Below are 20208 nucleotides of genomic sequence, written 5' to 3' on the forward strand. Positions count from 1 at the left end.
GAAGTCAAGAAATAACAAAAATATTTTTGGTATTTTTTTGGAATTAAAATAATACTTGAAATAAAATAAACAAATAAAGGTCAAACTTCAAATCCAATTCAAATCAACTAGGAAAAGTCCAATTGGATCATCGTAAGTCTAACATGGTCAAACAAGGTTTGACAAAAAAATTCATCATCTTTTGAAAATAGAAACTAATTTTAAACAATTAAAAATGAAGAAAAATAACATAATTGAACTAAAATCTCAAATCAATTAAGAAATTGAGGAGAATATTTTTTATAGATTCATCATCATCCAAAGATGTTAAGAAAATATTTTTGGCATTTTTGAATATCAAGAAGTATTTTAAATGAATTAAAAATAACCAGAAAAGAAATAATTCACAAAAAATATTAAACGGAATCACAAAAAATATTAAAAATCATTTTTAGAAACTAGAACTTAAGAGAAATTTTTTACAATTGTGATTCCAATTAAAGAAGTTATGAATTTTTAAAATAAAATGGAATAAAAGAAAATTAAGACAGAAATTAAAAATAACAAAAATCCTGAGGCGTCAGATCATGGCTCATTAATTGACGTGGCTCATCAGACAGCCAGGAAGCGCGCGCGTATGGTATGGATGAGTCAAATGCGTAACACTAAACATTAAAGTAAGTCATAACATTCAAGGGCTGGGATTAGATCTGGAACCAAAGATCCAAGGGTCCATATTCAAACGCATGGGGACGGTGGTGGAAACCACTGTCTTCTCCGGTGAGAAGGCCAACTCCGGCCACCTGTTGCAGGTTTTCAAACCTCAACAAAAACATGCGATCTATACATCATTCGAAAGCTGGGGTCATGTACATCACCCCTGTGACCTTAATTTCCACTCAAGGTCCCTATAGGGAAAGAAATCTGAGATGGAAAAATGAGGTGTTCAATCTGAACTTGCTCAATTCACAAAATTAAAAGCACAAACCAATTGCCTCTCACATGAGGACTTCAGAGGTACCAACCAAACCAAGCAATGCACAATAATAAGGGAGATTCAAAGGAAAACAATTGGAGAATCAACCTTTGAAGTGCAACTTTTCAATGCTTGATCCAATCTAATTCTTCAATGCAGCTTGCTCTTGAAGTAACAAGGAAGCTAGGCTAAGGAATTTGAAGCTGAAGATCAACCAAGGAAGTTGAAATTCAAGCTTGAAAAATGGAGAAAAAAATTCAGAATTCCTTTGAGTGAGGGTTAGGGATTCAGTTGTGCAGAGCTTCGGGCACCTTTAGGTTGATATTTGAAGGGAGTGAAGCATTCTATTTATAGCCAAGGCTGATGCAAGCAAGGAGAAAACTCGCGTGTGCATGAGCTTGGATCCTCCATGCATGGGCCTGTACAGGCGCATGTGAGGCCCAAAATCAATTGCATTTGAGTGTTGAACACTAATGAATGAAGTTTGGACGTGAAAATGGCAAGGCAATGTAGTATGCAAGAAGATTTCACATGTTATGCATAATTGAACCTAAAACTACACCTCTTCGAAAATGCTATTTGGAAAATTGAAACATAGGCATGTGGGTAATGGTTGGAAAGGTCTTGACATAAGAAACAAATGTTATGTTTAACAAAAATCCATTTGGAGTTCGGAAAATATTGAAAACTGGCCATGAAGTTTAAGGTACAAAACATGTATATGGAAAATTTTGCCAAAATGGACCAACTTCGAGCCCTTTTGTTTCAATGATGCAAGCCTCAAATGACAAAACCTCCAACATCAAAGTTGTATATCTTTTCAATACAATCAACTTGGACTTAACTTTTGCATAATTTGGATTTTGTATGAGAAAGTTATGGGCACTTGAAGTTGGACTTTTTCACATTTCAATGGCTTTGGTCCAAAGTGACCTATAATGTTTTGTATTATCACATGTGTTTCTTTTAGGATTATGAAATTTTGTCCAACATAAAATTTGAAGTATACATCTTAAAATTTCCAATTCACTTGGTCCCACCTAAAAATAATAAAAAATGAGTGAGTTAGGTCCTTGGGAAGTTGACCTAAAATTAGGGTATCAGTCAAAATGACCTATAATGTTTTGAAATGAATGATGACCTTCCAAGTTTCAAATGAAATTTTAATGAACATGAAAGTTGTGCATATGGTTCTTAAGAACATTGTTTCTCTTGGAGTCATCTTCATTTGACAAACACATCAAAAGTTAGGTCTCAGTGGATTTCAAAATAGTCAGATGAATTGACTGATCAACTTCTCAAGTCCAAACTTCAAATCTTAATGAATTAATGATTGAGGACACCCCCATGAGCTCATATATGAATAAAATTATGAATGAAAGAACTTCCTATGATTGTATTTGATCATAGGTTGAGGTTGCTTCATGAGCAAGGCACAGTCAATGCATAGTTGAATTAGGGTTTCCTTGGGGAACAAGCCTCAAGCCCTTTGGTTTATCTTGATCAAATTATCAAATTGAGATACTTGGGAGGCATATATGATGATTGGGATCTTTGGGAACCTTTGTCGTGCTTGCTTTCACTTTCATCTGGCCATATCAATGAGCATATGAGCCATCCTAGGAGCCTTGAATCACATGACTGCTTAAGCTTCAAAACAAAAGATGTTAGTGACATATTTTTGTGCTTTTGGTTAGTAAACAAAATAAGAAAAGCAATAATACACAATTGAAGCATGCTTGGTGGTCTCAAACCAACTCACACAAGTCCCAACCCTAGGGTAAGGAGCCAAGATGCTATGATCCTTGAGGCAAATGCAATGAGCAATGATATGATGCCATGAGGGATCCTAGGGTCAAAATTAGGGTCTTACACTTTCACATTTCCATTCTTTTACAACTTTGAAGCTTCAAGTTCCTTTCTACATTATCTTTGACTCTAACACTTCCCTTAAACCTTGAGGGGAAATTTTGGGGTATAACAGTCGCCCCTATTCGAGCTTCTTGCACCCGAGAGGTTGAGAAAGTAACATCTTTCAACTGTTCAAGGTGGGAGAGGATTGAATACCAAAAGAACCTAAAAATTTTCACTATAGAGAAAAGGCAAAGAGGTTAGTATGCAGGTTTTGAATTTTCACAGTGTATTCGAGCAAAATATCCCATTTCAAAGACTACCAATCTATATGGGCATGTCCATGAACAAAATATGTTGCGCCAAGAAAGAACTGGATCACCAACAAAGATACCAGGATAGAACTGGATTTAAAAAGGTTAGCAGTATAGCACTGGATCACCAACAAAGGTACCAGGATTGAACTGGATTTGACAATCACAAAGACTATAAATCTAATTGGGCACGTGTGTGAATAAAACATGTTACGCCGTGAAAGAACTGGATCACGAACAAAGATACCAGGATAAAACTGGATTTAAAAATGTTACCATGATAGAATTGGATTTAAAAAGGTTACTAGGATAAAACTGGATTTGAAAAGGTTACTAGGGTAGAACTGGATTTGAAAAGGTTACCAAGATAAAATTGGATTCGAAAAGGTTACTAGGATAGAACTGGATTTTAAAAGGTTACCAGGATAGAACGAATTTGAAAAGGTTACCAAAGAAATCAAAGACTCCATGGATACTTATAGGTAAAATCAAATGAATCTTGTGAGGGTAAAAAGAATCTGGAGATATATCAAAGAACTGATAACTTCACTGGAGAAGCAAGGGAACACCATTGGCTTATGCTTTATGTATGTTTGAATTTTTCTATGGCGTAATGCTCCATGTAAAATGGAAATGCTACGCGATTTTATGTATGCGGTATAATGATGCATGATTTTGTAGGGGAATAAATGAAATATAAGGATCTGCTGAAGAAAAGTCTTGGAAGTATCTAAAACTTTGTGGGGAGTAACAAACAGAGTGGTCGGTAACCATGTGCCACAATCTCTGGGGGAATTTGCAATGATAAGTTGCAAACTCTACTGAAGAAGCTCAAATTTCGATGCAAACTCTGGGTTGGGATGCCAATGAAGAATGGACGTTGCTGAGGGAGATTACCAATGGACTCTCGCTGGGAATAAGGTGAACTTTGCGTAAGAAACTTAAGAATCCACTTCTTCTGCTGGAGATGTGAGAAGTCTTGAACAATAAGTCTCAATAATGCAACTCTACTGAGGAATAATAAAATTCTCAACCAAGGCTCCGCTGGGGAAAGATACATTTCTCATAACTATGGATGAAACTCTGCTCTGGGAATAAACATTCTCTAATAAGCGTCATTGTTGGGGAATGAGAAAATCACATCAATCAAAAACCTATTAGACAGAAATCCTTTGCTTTACAACTTGCTGGGGAGAAGAAAAATTTTGGTACCAATTGGGGAATGAGGACTCTTTGCCAAATATCTAATCAGTCGTCCCCTTCAACCATCGACTTTGCTTGGGGGGAACAGAAATCTTAACAAACTAGATGGGGGAATAAAGCAATATTAAAATTCATCACGATGATCCTTGCTTTCGTGTTGGTACATCGTGCATCTGCGAGTGAACATCACTCCTGCAACACAAAACACACCTAAAATGCTCCAGGCGTAGTATGACCACTTTGTCTACCAACCCGGCCACACACAAAATCACAAGCATATTCAAATGTCTTTTTATCATGCCATGTAAATCCCAAAAAATTTCAAATGCAATGACTATAAAAAATTCAGACGTTTTTGCAAAAAAATAAAATAAAATAAAGAACAAGCTTTTGAATGAAAAGAAACTTTTATTGATTTAGAATCCGCCTGTAAATAGGCATTTACATCAGGAGGAAATTCCTAGGAAGAGGTGATTGCAAAAAGGCAAAAGTAAAAGATTATTACAAGAATGGCAATGTGAAAACAGTTTTCCATTAATTTCTGATTTGGCTATAACTCTTATAACCTTGACGCTCTCATCCCTTTACTTTCTAAAGAAAATAATTGAATTGATTCCTACCCCTCGGGGTTTCCAACTGTAGCAGTATGATGAAATCAACAGATCCAACACAAGACGTAGTCGTTCGCTTTAAATCCCTAACTTTTGCCTGGATCGCCCTTTCGAGTTTTCAATCCATCAAGATACCCTTTTTTGCCTAAGTTGCCCTTTCAGGTTTTCAATTTAGTGGGTGTACTTATTTTTTTTTATTTTTATCCCTAATTTTTGCCCAAAACTTTTATTCATTTTTTTGTGGTTCGTCGGGATGCCCATTTTTTTTCCTAAGCCGTCGACTTAGCGGGTCCATTTTATGCGAAGTATTTTTTTACTATGCTTGCATTCACATGGAGTGGGAAGTCTTCACCATCCATAGTTGTGAGCATCATGGCCCCGCCAGAGAAGACTTTCTTTACCATGTATGGCCTTTCATAATCAGAGTCCACTTACCCGAATCAGATTGAGGAAGAATAATTCTTTTCAAGACAAGGTCACCAACTTGGTAATTCTGAGGACGAACTCTTCGATCGAATGCCTTCTTCATCCACTTTTGATATAATTGCCCATGACAGATATAATCCATTCTTTTCTCTTTGATGAGGTTCAACTTATCAAATTTATTCTACACCCATTCGGCCTCGTCAAGTTTCACATCTGCCATCAACCTTAAGGAAGGAAATTCAACCTCGACCGGCAAAACTGCCCCCATGCCATAAACCAACGAAAATGGATATGCCCCAGTCGAGGTACGTACCGAAGTACTGTAACCATGTAGAGCAAAGGGTAACATCTCGTGCCAGTCCTTGTAGGTTACAACCATCTTTTGCACTATCTTCTTTATGTTCTTATTGGCTGCCTCCACTGCCCCATTCATCTTCGGGCGGTAAGGAGAGGAATTGTGATGTTGAATTTTGAAATTCTTACACAAATTTGTTATCATCTTGTTGTTGAGATTGGACCCATTGTCTGTTATGATCTTCTCAGGGATTCCATAACGACAAATGATATTTTGTTTGATAAAATGAGCAACCACCTGTTTAGTCACGTTGGCGTGAGAAGTAGCTTCCACCCACTTGGTGAAGTAATCAATAGTCACTAAGATGAAGCATTGTCCGTTTGAAGCAGTGGGCTCAATGCGCTCGATCATGTCAATACCCCACATTGTGAAGGGCCACGGAGAAGTCAAAACATTCAAAGGCACGTGAGGAATATGCATTTTATCAGCATAAATTTGGCATTTGTGACATGATATGGCATGAATGTGGCAGTCAGGTTCCATGGTCATCCAATAATAACCTACTCTCATAATCGTTTTCTCCATGGAATGACCACTAGAGTGTGTTTGTAGGTGTTTAATTGGCTGCATTATATGGTAAAACACTAGCTGGATTCTAATGTCTTGACTGATGTCATGACATGGTGTTAGAATATCTAGCTGTACTCTGTTGGCTTGACTGATGTCATGACACACTTGAGTAGTTACTGCAGGAGTAGCTAATACAGGATTTATTGAATGTCAAACTGGATGTTGTGACATTCATCCCTGTCAGCAGATACTAAGGAATAGAACAGCTGGTGTTCTGTTAGAACTTAGTATTCATTTCCAGTCTGGTTATCAAGGAAATACCAGACCTGGCATAAGGCCTACTGACTGAATGTCAAACTGGATGTTGTGACATTCATCATAGTCAGCATATACTGAACAATAGACAGAGTGGTGTTCTGCTATACTTCAGCATGTTTCTTAGTCTGTTCCTCAAGAGGATAACAGAACTAACTTAAGGCCAAATATGTAAATGTCAAATTGGATACTTTGACATTTATTAATGTAAGCTGTTACTGTAGTATGGTCATTTTGATCATATACAGGTCAGCAAAATTGTACAGTCTGTTTTCTGGAAAAACAGACTTAGCATATGATCCTTGATGTCAAGCTAATTGTCGTGACATTCATTCCTGACAGCATATGCTATATTGTAGGTTGTTCAGTTTTCTGTTTCAGCTTTTTCTCAGGCTATTCTTCAGGGATTCAACAGCTGAGAGAAAATCCAGGAAATCAACAACCAAGCTACAATTAATGAACCTAACAAATAGCCTATTTGTTAGTAACCTAGATGTGGAATTTAGGGGAACTCGCGTGACCTTAAATTCAGGAGAATACAAGTGCAAAGGCCCAAGTACTGCAATATAAAAGGAAGTCGTTCCTTCATTCAGAACTGGGGATTTTGAGGCGTGAAGATTTAGTGTGTCCATCATACTTCACTGCTGTATTTTTGTGAGTCTTGTATTAGACATATCTTGTAAGCCAAGTCATTATCACGTAGATGATTGTTTTGGCATAGGGAGTTCATTGAGTTGTAAGTGTTATGTCGCTCAAAGCTTTTAAGCGTGAGTGCTGTGTATCTTGATTAAAGCTGTTAAGCACAATCAAGAGTTGTTTGAAGGGTGACTTCAAAGTTGTCTTTAATATTGATTAAAGGTAGTAATCACTGAGGTGATTGAGGGGGAGTGAGTAGGAACTCTGATCTTAGAGTAAGATTAAAATTGCATTGGGTAGGGATTAAGTGACGAGTTGTAAACGGGTGAGTTTAGCTTTGAATTAATACTACTGATAGTGGATTTCCTCCCTGGCTTGGTAGCCCCCAGATGTAGGTCATGTTGGACTGAACTGGGTAAACAATTACTTGTGTTATTTACTGCACTTAAGTTTAAGTTCTGCATAATTCTTGTCTGTGCAGAATTGGATGTCATAACAACCTGTGTGACATCCAAAGTCTGATAACTAGAATTTTAATTGGCATCAGAGCAGGCACCCTGCCTGTAAATTTCTGGGTGAGATCTAGGGAAGTTACTTTCTAGTACCATGGACAAGGATATAGGACACTCAAATAGACCACCCTTGTTGGATGGCTCTAATTATGATGACTGGAAGCCTCGTATGATAGCCTTCTTAAGGTCTCTAGATAGCAAAGTCTGGAGAGCTGTCAACAAAGGATGGGAATATCCAACGAAGACAGGTGAAGATGGAGTCAGTGTGCAGATTCTTGAAGAAGAGTGGGACAAGGAGCAAGAGGCATTAGCTCTTGGAAATTCCAAGGCCTTGAATGCATTGTTCAATGGAATCAGTAAGAACATCTTCAGGCTGGTGCACCACTGTGAACTAGCTAAGGAAGTTTGGGATACCCTCAAGGTAACTCATGAAGGTACTTCCAAGGTGAAGATGTCCAAACTTCAGATGCTGACCACCAAGTTTGAAAATCTGAGGATGAAAGAGGATGAGACTATTCATGACTTTCACATGAATATTCTTGAAATTGCAAACACCTCTGGTGGACTAGGTGAGAAAATGGATGAAGAGAAACTTGTAAGAAAGATTCTCAGGTCCTTGCCTAAGAGATTTGCTATGAAGGTCACAGCCATAGAGGAGGCGCAGGACATCTGCAATATGAAGGTGGATGAGCTAATTGGTTCTCTCCAAACCTTTGAAATGGGCTTGTGTGAGAATGCTGAAAAGAAGAACAAAAGTATAGCTTTTGTATCTAATGCTGAAGAGGAGTCAGAAGCAGGATACACTGGAGGTGATGAAAGCATATCAGAAGCCTTAGCCATGCTTGGGAGGCAGTTCAACAAGTTCGTGAAGAAGATTGATCAAAGAGGTAGACCTAATGTCAAGAACATCCCGTTTGACATTAAGAAAAGATCAAATTCTGAAGAGAAGTTCAACCACGGCAAGGGAATCCAGTGTCATGGTTGTGAAGGGTATGGACACGTCAGAGCTGAATGCCCTACTTACCTCAAAATGCAAAATAAGGGGCTAGCTATCACATGGTCTGAAGGAGATTCTGAAAGTGAATCTGAAGGAGAATCTGCTAAACACGTCACTGCACTAACCAGTGTTTGTGCCACTGATGATGACTCAAGTGCAGATGAACTGACCTTTGATGAACTTGCTGCAGCTTATAAGAAGCTGTGTGTCACCAGTGTAGAAGTACGTGTACAAGGAGAAAAGCAGAAGAAACTCATCAAGGAGCTGGAAGATGAGAGACTGAAGCATCTGACAGCCATAGAGGATCTAAATGGTGAGATAACCCTGCTGACCTCCAAGCTGAATCAGATGACTAAATCCATCAAAATGATGAATAAAGGAACTGAGAGCTTGGAAGAGATCCTAAAGGTAGGACAAAAGTCTGGAACCACATCTGGTTTAGGCTTTGGGAAAAGATCCTCAGCTGAACGCAAATGCCCAAAGGCTAAAGTTCAGAAATCCAAAGGGAAGTCACATCCAATGTCTCAACATCGGGGAACCAGGATGACTAACCATCAGAAGAGGAAATTCCAGAATTGGAAATGTCACCACTGTGGTAGGCTTGGGCATATAAAAGCCTTCTGCTACAGGCTTCATGGTTATCCGAACCAAGTCCCTCATGCCAGACCTAAGCATAAGACATTTAGGCACCATGTCCCCAGCAAGAAGCGACAATGGTATGCTAGGTTAGCCCACACAGCTCTAAGAGCTTCTACCAAAGAAGACTGGTACTTTGACAGTGGATGCTCAAGACATATGACTGGTATGGAAAATCTATTGGCAGATATCCAACCTCACACTACCAGCTATGTGACCTTTGGTGATGGTGCTAAAGGAAAAATAAAAGGTGTGGGTAAGCTGGACTGCTCTGGAGTTCCAAAACTGAATAATGTGTTGTTAGTAAGAGGACTAACTGCAAACCTCATCAGCATAAGCCAGCTGTGTGATCAAGGGTTCTATGTTCAGTTTACTAAGGAGCTATGTATTGTGACGAATGGTGACAATCAGGAAGTTATGAGAGGATCTAGGTCCAAAGATAACTGCTATCTGTGGGAACCTAAAGTCTCAAACTTCTCCACAATATGCTCTTCAGTCAAGGAAGAACAGGAGGTGAAGCTGTGGCATAGACGCCTTGGACATCTCCACTTACGGGGAATGAAGAAGATCATATCCAAGGAAGCAGTTAAAGGAATTCCAAAGCTGCTTATTGATGAAGGAAGAGTCTGTGGAGAATGCCAGGTGGGCAAGCAAACCAAGATGTCACATCCGAAGCTGGGACATTCTACTACTTCCAGAGTTCTGGAACTGCTACACATGGACTTAATGGGACCCATGCAGGTTGAAAGTCTGGGGGGAAAGAGGTATGCATACGTGGTGGTTGATGACCATTCCAGATACACGTGGATAAGCTTCATCAGAGAGAAGTCAGATACATTTGATGTTTTCAAAGACCTGTGCATCAAACTCCAAAGGGAAAAGGACAGCTGTGTTGTCCGAATTAGGAGTGATCATGGTACGGAATTCAAGAATTCCAAGTTTGATGAGTTTTGCTCGTCTGAAGGAATAAGTTATGAGATCTCTTCCCCTATAACTCCCCAGCAGAATGGGATAGTTGAAAGGAAAAATAGAACTATCCAAGAATCTGCCAGAGCTATGATTCATGCAAAGAAGCTCCCTATGCACTTTTGGGCTGAAGCTATGAATACCGCGTGCTATGTTCACAACAGAGTCACCTTGAGAAAAGGAACCTCCTCCACTCTGTATGAAATATGGAAAGGCAGAAAACCCACGGTGAAGTACTTTCATATCTTTGGAAGTAAATGCTACATTCTCGCAGATCGTGAACAGAGAAGGAAACTGGATCCCAAAAGTGATGAAGGTATATTCCTAGGATATTCCACTAACAGCAGGGCGTACAGAGTGTTCAACTACAGGACCAATGTTCTGATGGAATCCATAAATGTCATTGTGGATGATAAAGAGGAAGGAATCGATGTCATAGAGGATGTTGCAACATTCCCTGACAGTTCAATAGACATTCCAGTCAAGTCTGATGAAGTACAGGAACCTCCTCCTGAATGTGAAGTAGATGCAACCACCAAAATGCCATCTATCAGAATTCAGAAAGACCACCCTAAGGATCTTATCATAGGGGATCCCAATAGTGGTGTGACTACCAGGTCAAGGGGAATAAGCTCAAATTCCTGTTTTGTTTCCAAGGTTGAACCCAAGAATGTGAAAGAAGCCCTGATTGACGAATACTGGATCAATGCCATGCAAGAGGAACTTGAGCAGTTCAAAAGGAATGAAGTGTGGGAGCTAGTTCCAAGACCTGAAGGGACCAACATCATTGGTACCAAGTGGATCTACAAAAACAAGTCTGATGAGAAAGGAGTAATTACTAGGAATAAAGCAAGACTAGTAGCTCAAGGATACACTCAAGTTGAAGGGGTTGATTTTGATGAGACGTTTGCTCCTGTGGCTAGGCTTGAGTCCATCAGATTGCTGTTAGGTATAACATGCATTCTGAAGTTTAAACTGTTCCAAATGGATGTGAAGAGTGCATTCTTGAATGGCTACTTGAATGAAGAAGTCTATGTGGAACAACCTAAAGGGTTCTGTGATCCTAACCAACCTAAGCATGTATACAAGTTGAGGAAAGCCTTGTATGGGTTGAAGCAAGCACCTAGAGCATGGTATGAAAGGTTGACCGAATTTCTGACCTCAAATGGATACAGAAAAGGTGGAATAGATAAAACCTTGTTTGTGAAGGATGAAGACGACAAAATCATGATTGCTCAAATCTATGTAGATGATATAGTCTTTGGTGGTATGTCAGAACAAATGGTAACACATTTTGTTCAACAAATGCAATCTGAGTTTGAAATGAGTCTGGTTGGGGAACTAACCTACTTTCTTGGAATGCAAGTCAACCAAATGGAGGACTCTATGTTTCTCTCCCAAAGCAAGTATGCCAAAAACATAGTTAAGAAGTTTGGTATGGATAATGCTAGGCACAAGAGGACTCCTGCTCCTACTCATCTGAAGTTAACCAAAGATGATGGAGGGCCTAGTGTTGATCAATGCTTGTATAGAAGCATGATAGGCAGTCTACTATACCTAACTGCAAGTAGACCTGACATTTCTTATGCAGTTGGAGTGTGTGCTAGATACCAAGCAGAGCCTAAAGTGAGCCACTTGAATCAAGTCAAAAGGATTCTCAAGTACATCAATGAGACTTGTGACTATGGGATGCTGTACTCACATGGGTCTGAGCCTGTCCTATCTGGGTACTGTGATGCTGACTGGGCTGGGAGTGCTGATGACAGAAAAAGCACATCAGGAGGATGTTTCTTCTTGGGAGACAATCTCATATCTTGGTTCAGCAAGAAGCAGAATTGTGTATCTCTGTCCACTGCAGAGGCTGAATACATAGCTGCTGGAAGCAGTTGTTCCCAACTGGTTTGGATGAAACAGATGCTCACTGAGTACAATGTCACTCAAAATGTCATGACATTGTTCTGTGATAATCTCAGTGCCATCAATATTTCCAAGAATCCCATCCAACACAGCAGGACCAAGCATATTGAGATTAGACATCACTTCATCAGAGATCTGGTGGAAGACAAGGTGATCACCTTGAAACATGTAGCCACTGAACTTCAACTGGCTGACATATTTACAAAGGCTCTGGATGCTACTCAGTTTGAAAACTTAAGGGGCAAACTGGGAATATGTCTCTCTGAGAACTTATAGCAACCACTGATGTTTGGGATGTATTGTTTAATATCTCTGCCTATTAAACAATTGGAACTATGCTCTGATTGGTCAACAGATCATAGCTGTGCCACTTGCAACAAGTGTGGCAACAAGAGGGTAAGGAGACACCCTAACATGAGAAGGCCTATGCACCTGCAGGAATTCAAGGATGCTGTTCATGTAGGAGTGGTTCTGGATGTCAGAAACAAAGTCATGGCATTTGATATGGCTGTACCTACAGTAAAGCAAAAGTGGGTGATTACTTGATCAAAGCTGTGAAGCAAGATCAAGTGGGTGCTAACTTGGTTGAAACTGTGAAGTAAAACCAAGTATGTAAGTCTGTCATTTTTTTCTGTTTATGTTGTTGGCTTTGGCAACATTTTTGACAAAAAGGGGGAGTAACTGGTGATACCCCAGACAACAGATTGGTCTGTTACAACAGACTCTCATGAAAGATTCGAAGATTCCCACCCCTGCAGCTGATGTGTGATGATGTTTTTATTTAACTTCTGTTTGCGTGCTGTTTTGTGAAGTTTTTATTTAACTTCCATTTGTGTGTGAGTGTGCTGCCACTCTGAATGTATTAGCTAGGTTTATTTCCTGCTAGATGTGTGATTCCGCTGCTATGAACTCTATTATGGGGATCAAAGTGTTTTAGCCAAAAATTTGCCAAAGGGGGAGTTTGTAGGTGTTTAATTGGCTGCATTATATGGTAAAACACTAGCTGGATTCTAATGTCTTGACTGATGTCATGACATGGTGTTAGAATATCTAGCTGTACTCTGTTGGCTTGACTGATGTCATGACACACTTGAGTAGTTACTGCAGGAGTAGCTAATACATGATTTATTGAATGTCAAACTGGATGTTGTGACATTCATCCCTGTCAGCAGATACTAAGGAATAGAACAGCTGGTGTTCTGTTAGAACTTAGTATTCATTTCCAGTCTGGTTATCAAGGAAATACCAGACCTGGCATAAGGCCTACTGACTGAATGTCAAACTGGATGCTGTGACATTCATCATAGTCAGCATATACTGAACAATAGACAGAGTGGTGTTCTGCTATACTTCAGCATGTTTCTTAGTCTGTTCCTCAAGAGGATAACAGAACTAACTTAAGGCCAAATGTGTAAATGTCAAATTGGATACTTTGACATTTATTAATGTAAGCTGTTACTGTAGTATGGTCATTTTGGTCATATACAGGTCAGCAAAATTGTACAGTCTGTTTTCTGGAAAAACAGACTTAGCATATGATCCTTGATGTCAAGCTGATTGTCGTGACATTCATTCCTGACAGCATATGCTATATTGTAGGTTGTTCAGTTTTCTGTTTCAGCTTTTTCTCAGGCTATTCTTCAGGGATTCAACAGCTGAGAGAAAATCCAGGAAATCAACAACCAAGCTACAGTTAATGAACCTAACAAATAGCCTATTTGTTAGTAACCTAGATGTGGAATTTAGGGGAACTCGCGTGACCTTAAATTTAGGAGAATACAAGTGCAAAGGCCCAAGTACTGCAATATAAAAGGAAGTCGTTCCTTCATTCAGAACTGGGGATTTTGAGGCGTGAAGATTTAGTGTGTCCATCATACTTCACTGCTGTATTTTTGTGAGTCTTGTATTAGACATATCTTGTAAGCCAAGTCATTATCACGTAGATGATTGTTTTGGCATAGGGAGTTCATTGAGTTGTAAGTGTTGTGTTGCTCAAAGCTTTTAAGCGTGAGTGATGTGTATCTTGATTAAAGCTGTTAAGCACAATCAAGAGTTGTTTGAAGGGTGACTTCAAAGTTGTCTTTAATATTGATTAAAGGTAGTAATCACTGAGGTGATTGAGGGGGAGTGAGTAGGAACTCTGATCTTAGAGTAAGATTGAAATTGCATTGGGTAGGGATTAAGTGACGAGTTGTAAACGGGTGAGTTTAGCTTTGAATTAATACTACTGATAGTGGATTTCCTCCCTGGCTTGGTAGCCCCCGGATGTAGGTCATGTTGGACTGAACTGGGTAAACAATTACTTGTGCTATTTACTGCACTTACGTTTAAGTTCTGCATAATTCTTGTCTGTGCAGAATTGGATGTCATAACAACCTGTGTGACATCCAAAGTCTGATAACTAGAATTTCAGTGTTCCAAATGAACCCTCGTGAATCTCCTCAATGATTCTATTTGCTTTATGTCTATCCACGCATCTGAGCAGGACAAAATCATGATTCCTCTTATACAACATATCACCACTTAAGAAGAACCTGAAAGACAACTTCCTTAGTGTTTTCTTGTCAAGGATAGACACATCTTCCGGGTATTCCTGTTTCGCCAGGTATCTTTTGATATCATAAAACCAAGGTTTATCATCCTGGGTTTCATCATTAGCGTAGCAAAAAGCTGGCTCATCCAACCTCATGATGTTGATGGAGGAGATCTCATTTGCTCATTTAACTTTGAACATGGATGTCAGAGTAGCCATTGTGTTTGCTAAATGATTCTCTTCTCTTGGAATATGATTGAATGTGATCTCCTCAAAGTATGGCATCAACTTCATCACGGGCTCTCGGTATGGAATCAAATTTGGGTGACGAGTCTCCCAATCTCCATTGATTTGGCTGATGACCAGAGCAGAATTGTCGCATCCGCGAAAAACAACCGGCGGGAAAACAAACAAACAGAGCCACCACCGTGCGTTATTTATCCCAAAGGAGGGAAAGGAAACGCTCGAAGTAAACCTGGAAAGGAAATGGTCTTATGACCGGAGATTACAAGGTACGGGAGTCGGTTACACAAGGGGAAGGTATTAGCACCTCTCACGTCCGTCGTACTCGACGGGATCCACGCTCAAAAGAATAGAATAAGGTTGCTAAATAACTGCTCAAAAGAATGCACACACATTGGAATAAGCACACAGGTGAAGGAAGACGGAGGAAGGTGACTCGGCAGGATGTCGCATCCTGGGCCTACGTAGTTTGTCAGAAACAAACATCAGAGTCGACGTAGTTCGGGGATACGGGAAACGGGCTTGCTAGGATATCGCATCCTATGCCTACGTATCTCATCTGGAATGAGAATCAGAGCTACCGTAGTTCGGCTAACGCACGCCGAAACAAAACACAACACAGAGACGCTGAGACGTCAGAGCAAACACACAACTGGAAACAGACTGCCAATGGCTGGCCTTACGTCCGACTCCGAACAAAAGAAACACCAACAGGAAACTGAATGCCAATCACTGGGCTTACATCAGACTCCACAAAAGAAACAGGAAACAGATAGCCAATCAATGGTCTTACATCTGACTCCACAAACACACAAAGCAGAAACGGGAAACCGAATGCCAATCGCTGGGCTTACATCAGAGTCCAACCACACACACAAAGTAGAAGGGTTGAAAAAGAAAAAGGGTGAACACACAGGCTAGAAGGGAGTCGGGAACTCGGACCTAATAGCTGTCAAGCAAAACACACGCAAAAAAGGGTGGTCAGGCTCTTAACCTCTAACATTGAGAGTTAGGGTGAGCAGATGAAATGGAGATGAGGGTTATGCCTCATAGCTCTTAACCCGGCCTGGGTGAGCTTGAATCAAAGAATGTGTGGGAGTCCAGAATGTGGGACTCTATTCCACATGATTGATACAACAGGATTTTGGGTTTTTATTCAAAGTGCATCAACACATGATGTGAGCAAGATGAAAGACACAACTGAATAGCAGGGGATGGATTGCACATCCCTTCTATCTGCCAATGCCTCTTCACTTAGGAGGTCTTTATATGTACAAGGCACAAAGATAAACAAGCAAAAACATTGCCTCTTAAGGAGGGCTTCAGACAGGTGCCTGCCAACATAACATGACAGGTCTTCCAGACTACATGGAGATCAAGGAAGTTACCTAAGTGGTATGCCAACCACAAGCAAAGCAAAGCAACTCAAATAATGAGTTAAAGCGGCTAAAGTACCTGTAAGAAAAGCTAAACCAGTCAATATTTACATTCAGACAAACAGACAACAGTCAATAGATCTTAACAGACAGACAAATCCAATATACACAATGAGTAAGCCATAAGGCAAACACTCAAGTGAATTATCATCAAAGCCTACAAAACCAACAAATGTTAGCAAACAATAACAAATGGCCAAGCTCAAATGAAGAAGCAAAGTCAATCATGGAGATGCATGCTTGACCCTGAAATTCAAAGCTCAAATGTGAGTCCAAACCCCTAGGTCAATGCCTAGGGTCAAAAGTGGGGAAAAAATTCAAAAAAGAAGCTAATACTCAACACAAAGCAACTTTAATCAATCATGAACATGTCCTAAAAAGGACCAAGTCAAAATTATTAAGCATGTTCATTTCATGTGCAAGAGAAAGCAAGGGCAAATTCAAAGCTCACAATTGATCATCATGAATGAAAATTCCACATCAAAACAGAAATGACTCAAACAATTATAGAAATTTTCATGAGCATACAACATGTCCAATACAATCATCATGCCAAAAATCATAAACAGAGGAGCTCAATTGGCTAGGCAATGAAAATGGAGAAGCTAGACATCCAATTGTGTGACACAAATTGTCACACCTAAAGTACATGTGTCCTGAACAGTGAAGATAATAGCAAAAAATGCCAAATAAAATCACACAAATCCATCAACATGTTAACAATTATCATGCAAAAGTTCATGTCCTTTGGATCATTTATGACCATTTCACAATAGAAAGAATGAAGCAAGGTCACATATGCATACATGCTCAATCAACCAATCACATTTTAATTCAAGAAATGATAAAATCCTAAAATCCACACCATAAAATTCTAGACATCTCAAGGATCATATAGAAAAAAACCTGGCATTATTTGGATCATTATTCTATTTTTTATGGTTTTTTGAAGTTCATGAAGAAAATGAAATAAAAATTGAAAACCTAAAAAGAAATGACATGAATTGAAAATGGAATTGCTGCTACCAGGATTCGAACCGTGTTACAAGCCAAAACGACATAGTTTCATTGGCTCCAAGAAGCGCCAGCTAAACGCTGCGTTTCATTTATCTAGGTGGCGTCCTAGTCAGTGGTCATGGCCTGCGTGTACAAAGTCAAAGAAGCCTAGGCCAACCAATTGGCCAACAGGCATGCGCACATGGCGAAAACCCTAGACACCTCAGTCAGAACCAGACGACGGCGGCCAAGGCTGAAACAACCGTCTTCCTCGCGAAGACGGCGGTTGAACAGTGTACATCCACAAGATTTTTTCCAGATTTTTATAAAAATGATACCAAACGAAAGCTTATGTTATGGAGATTACAGATCAAGCATCATTTCATCCTAATTCAACACAAATCCTGAGAATCGAGCAGAATAAGTTTGATGCACAAAACTTTAATCACACGTATCTCACTCAATAATGCACCAAATCACATGAATTTTAGCTCAGATTAATCAGCATTCAATGTTCTACAAGATTATACACATAAAACAGATAATTAAGAGGATCGAAAATGTGACCTCTTGAAGATCAACTTCTGGAAATGCACGATCCAAGGCTTGGCAAGCTTCAAATCTACTCCAGAATACTTGTTATGAAGATTGATGAAGAATTTGAGGCTTGGAACTATGTAGATCTTGCTTAAATCTCAACTGCCATGGCTATGTTCTTGAGCTTCACCTGCACGATTCTGGTCCAATCTTGATGATCCAAGGCTTGATCTGTACTAAATCCACACCAGGGAACAAGAATATGCAAGAAAATTGGAAGGTTATGTGATAAAAATTTGAATTATGATTGAGAGAAAAAATTGGAGGGAAAGAGAATTTTGAGATCTAGATCTAGAATCCTCTCAAATTCTGTTATGATCATGAATATATACCCTGTGTTAATCCACTCTTAATCAAAATTAATCATGTTTAGTTGAGATTAAGTGAAAATAAGGTGTTTGGCCAAAAATAACATTTTGCATGGTGCATGGAGCAATCCCACGTGAACAGTGCTATATGACTGATCAATTTCACTTAAAAACTTCCAATTAACACAATGGCAATGGTGATTTGTTCCCATGATGCACCAATTTGAAATTTACCATTTTCCCTCCAAAATAAGCATGAATATGAAAATGATCATATGATGCAATTTCAAGCAATGTGATGAATGATTTGGAAAGTTCATGTCATGAGAAGAATTTGGCAAAAAGGAGCACTCAATTTGGAGTTATGAGTCAAAAGATATGGCCTTTTGAATTTTCAAGCACACTTGGCAATGATTTGATCATATCTCCTCAATCATTCATCATAAATTCCTGATCTTGGACGTTTTAGAAATGGGAGAGAGAGATCTTCAACTTTCATGTTGGTCAAAATTTCATTTGAAGCTTCTTTGATGATGTAATATCAAGTTGAATTTGAGCCAAAAACATTCCATTTTTGGAAACTTTCAATTACAGGTCACTTTCCATTTTTGGAAAGTTTTGATCTGGCCTCAAATTCTTCAAGATATGTGTTTGTAATGACAAATGAACCTCTTTTGAACATGAATGAGATGTTGAAACTCATTTCTCCACCTCACAACCCTCAGTTGACTTTCTGTGGACTTTCTAGGTCCTCAGATGACCTAACCATGCTCTGATCAGCTTGAACCTCCACCACTTGAGGAATTGGCTCCAAAATGAAACCCTAGCTTGTAAAAGCTCCATAAAATCACCATATGATCCCCATCCAAGCAAATAACCTCATCTCCTTGAGAAACCCTGACTGGTAGAATGGCACTGATTAGGGTTGACTAGAGGTCAAAACCCTAATCCCAAGGAATCTGAGCATGAATTCTGAAGCCTTTGATAAGAACATAACCGTGATGATGATGATGTATCCTTGCAACCAAGATAATGCTCAACCTCCTTGAAGGACCAAGAAAACCCTAATTGAAGCACAAACCTCAGATGGCTAGTGATCAATCCATGAGACCCTCAGGCTTAAATCTCTTAACCTCTCTATCTCTGACAAGACCTTAGAGGATGACTTGTTTATCCACATGATATGCAATATGCAATGACTAATGCCCTAAATATGAAATGCAATATGCTAAACTAGTCCCAAGAGGAAGAGGGCAAATTTTGAGGTGTTACAGCTGCCCCTATTCAATCCACTGTGAACCTGTCGATATGAATAGCCTCGGCTTTCAGATGATTAGGGTGAAGAGTGATTGAATACCAAGAACAGACGAACAATTTGCACTCCGCTGGGAAAATAATTACAGTGCCTGTCAGAATCGGCAAAGAAGCAATCTCAAAAGAAGGATTCATCCGGTACGTGAAAGTCGGCCTGAGTACCGGAAAGAACGTTGACCTGGATACTAAAATAAATAATAACACAGGAACCACCATGGCCGGAACGCCGCTCATCAGTCTGAATACTGAGCATCGGAATATGAGAGTATTGATATTGGTCTGAACACCGAGAGATTGGCCCGAATGCCGCTTCGGTCTGAATACCACGTCGATCTGAATACCGGAAACCTGGCCTGAATGCCGCAAGCTGCATCGATCTGAACTTCGGAAGCTTCTTCGATCTGAACATCAGAAAATCTGGTCTGAATACCCACCTCGGCCTGAACACCGAAAACCTGGCCTGAACGCCGCAAGCTGCATCGATCTGAACTTCGGAAGCTTCTTCGATCTGAAAATCGGAAAATCTGGTCTGAATACCCACCTCGGCCTGAACGCCACATCGGGCTGAATACCCGAA

The sequence above is a fragment of the Lathyrus oleraceus genome, chromosome 2 (genome assembly GCF_024323335.1).
Source record: "Lathyrus oleraceus cultivar Zhongwan6 chromosome 2, CAAS_Psat_ZW6_1.0, whole genome shotgun sequence".
Classification (NCBI taxonomy): Eukaryota; Viridiplantae; Streptophyta; class Magnoliopsida; order Fabales; family Fabaceae; genus Lathyrus; species Lathyrus oleraceus.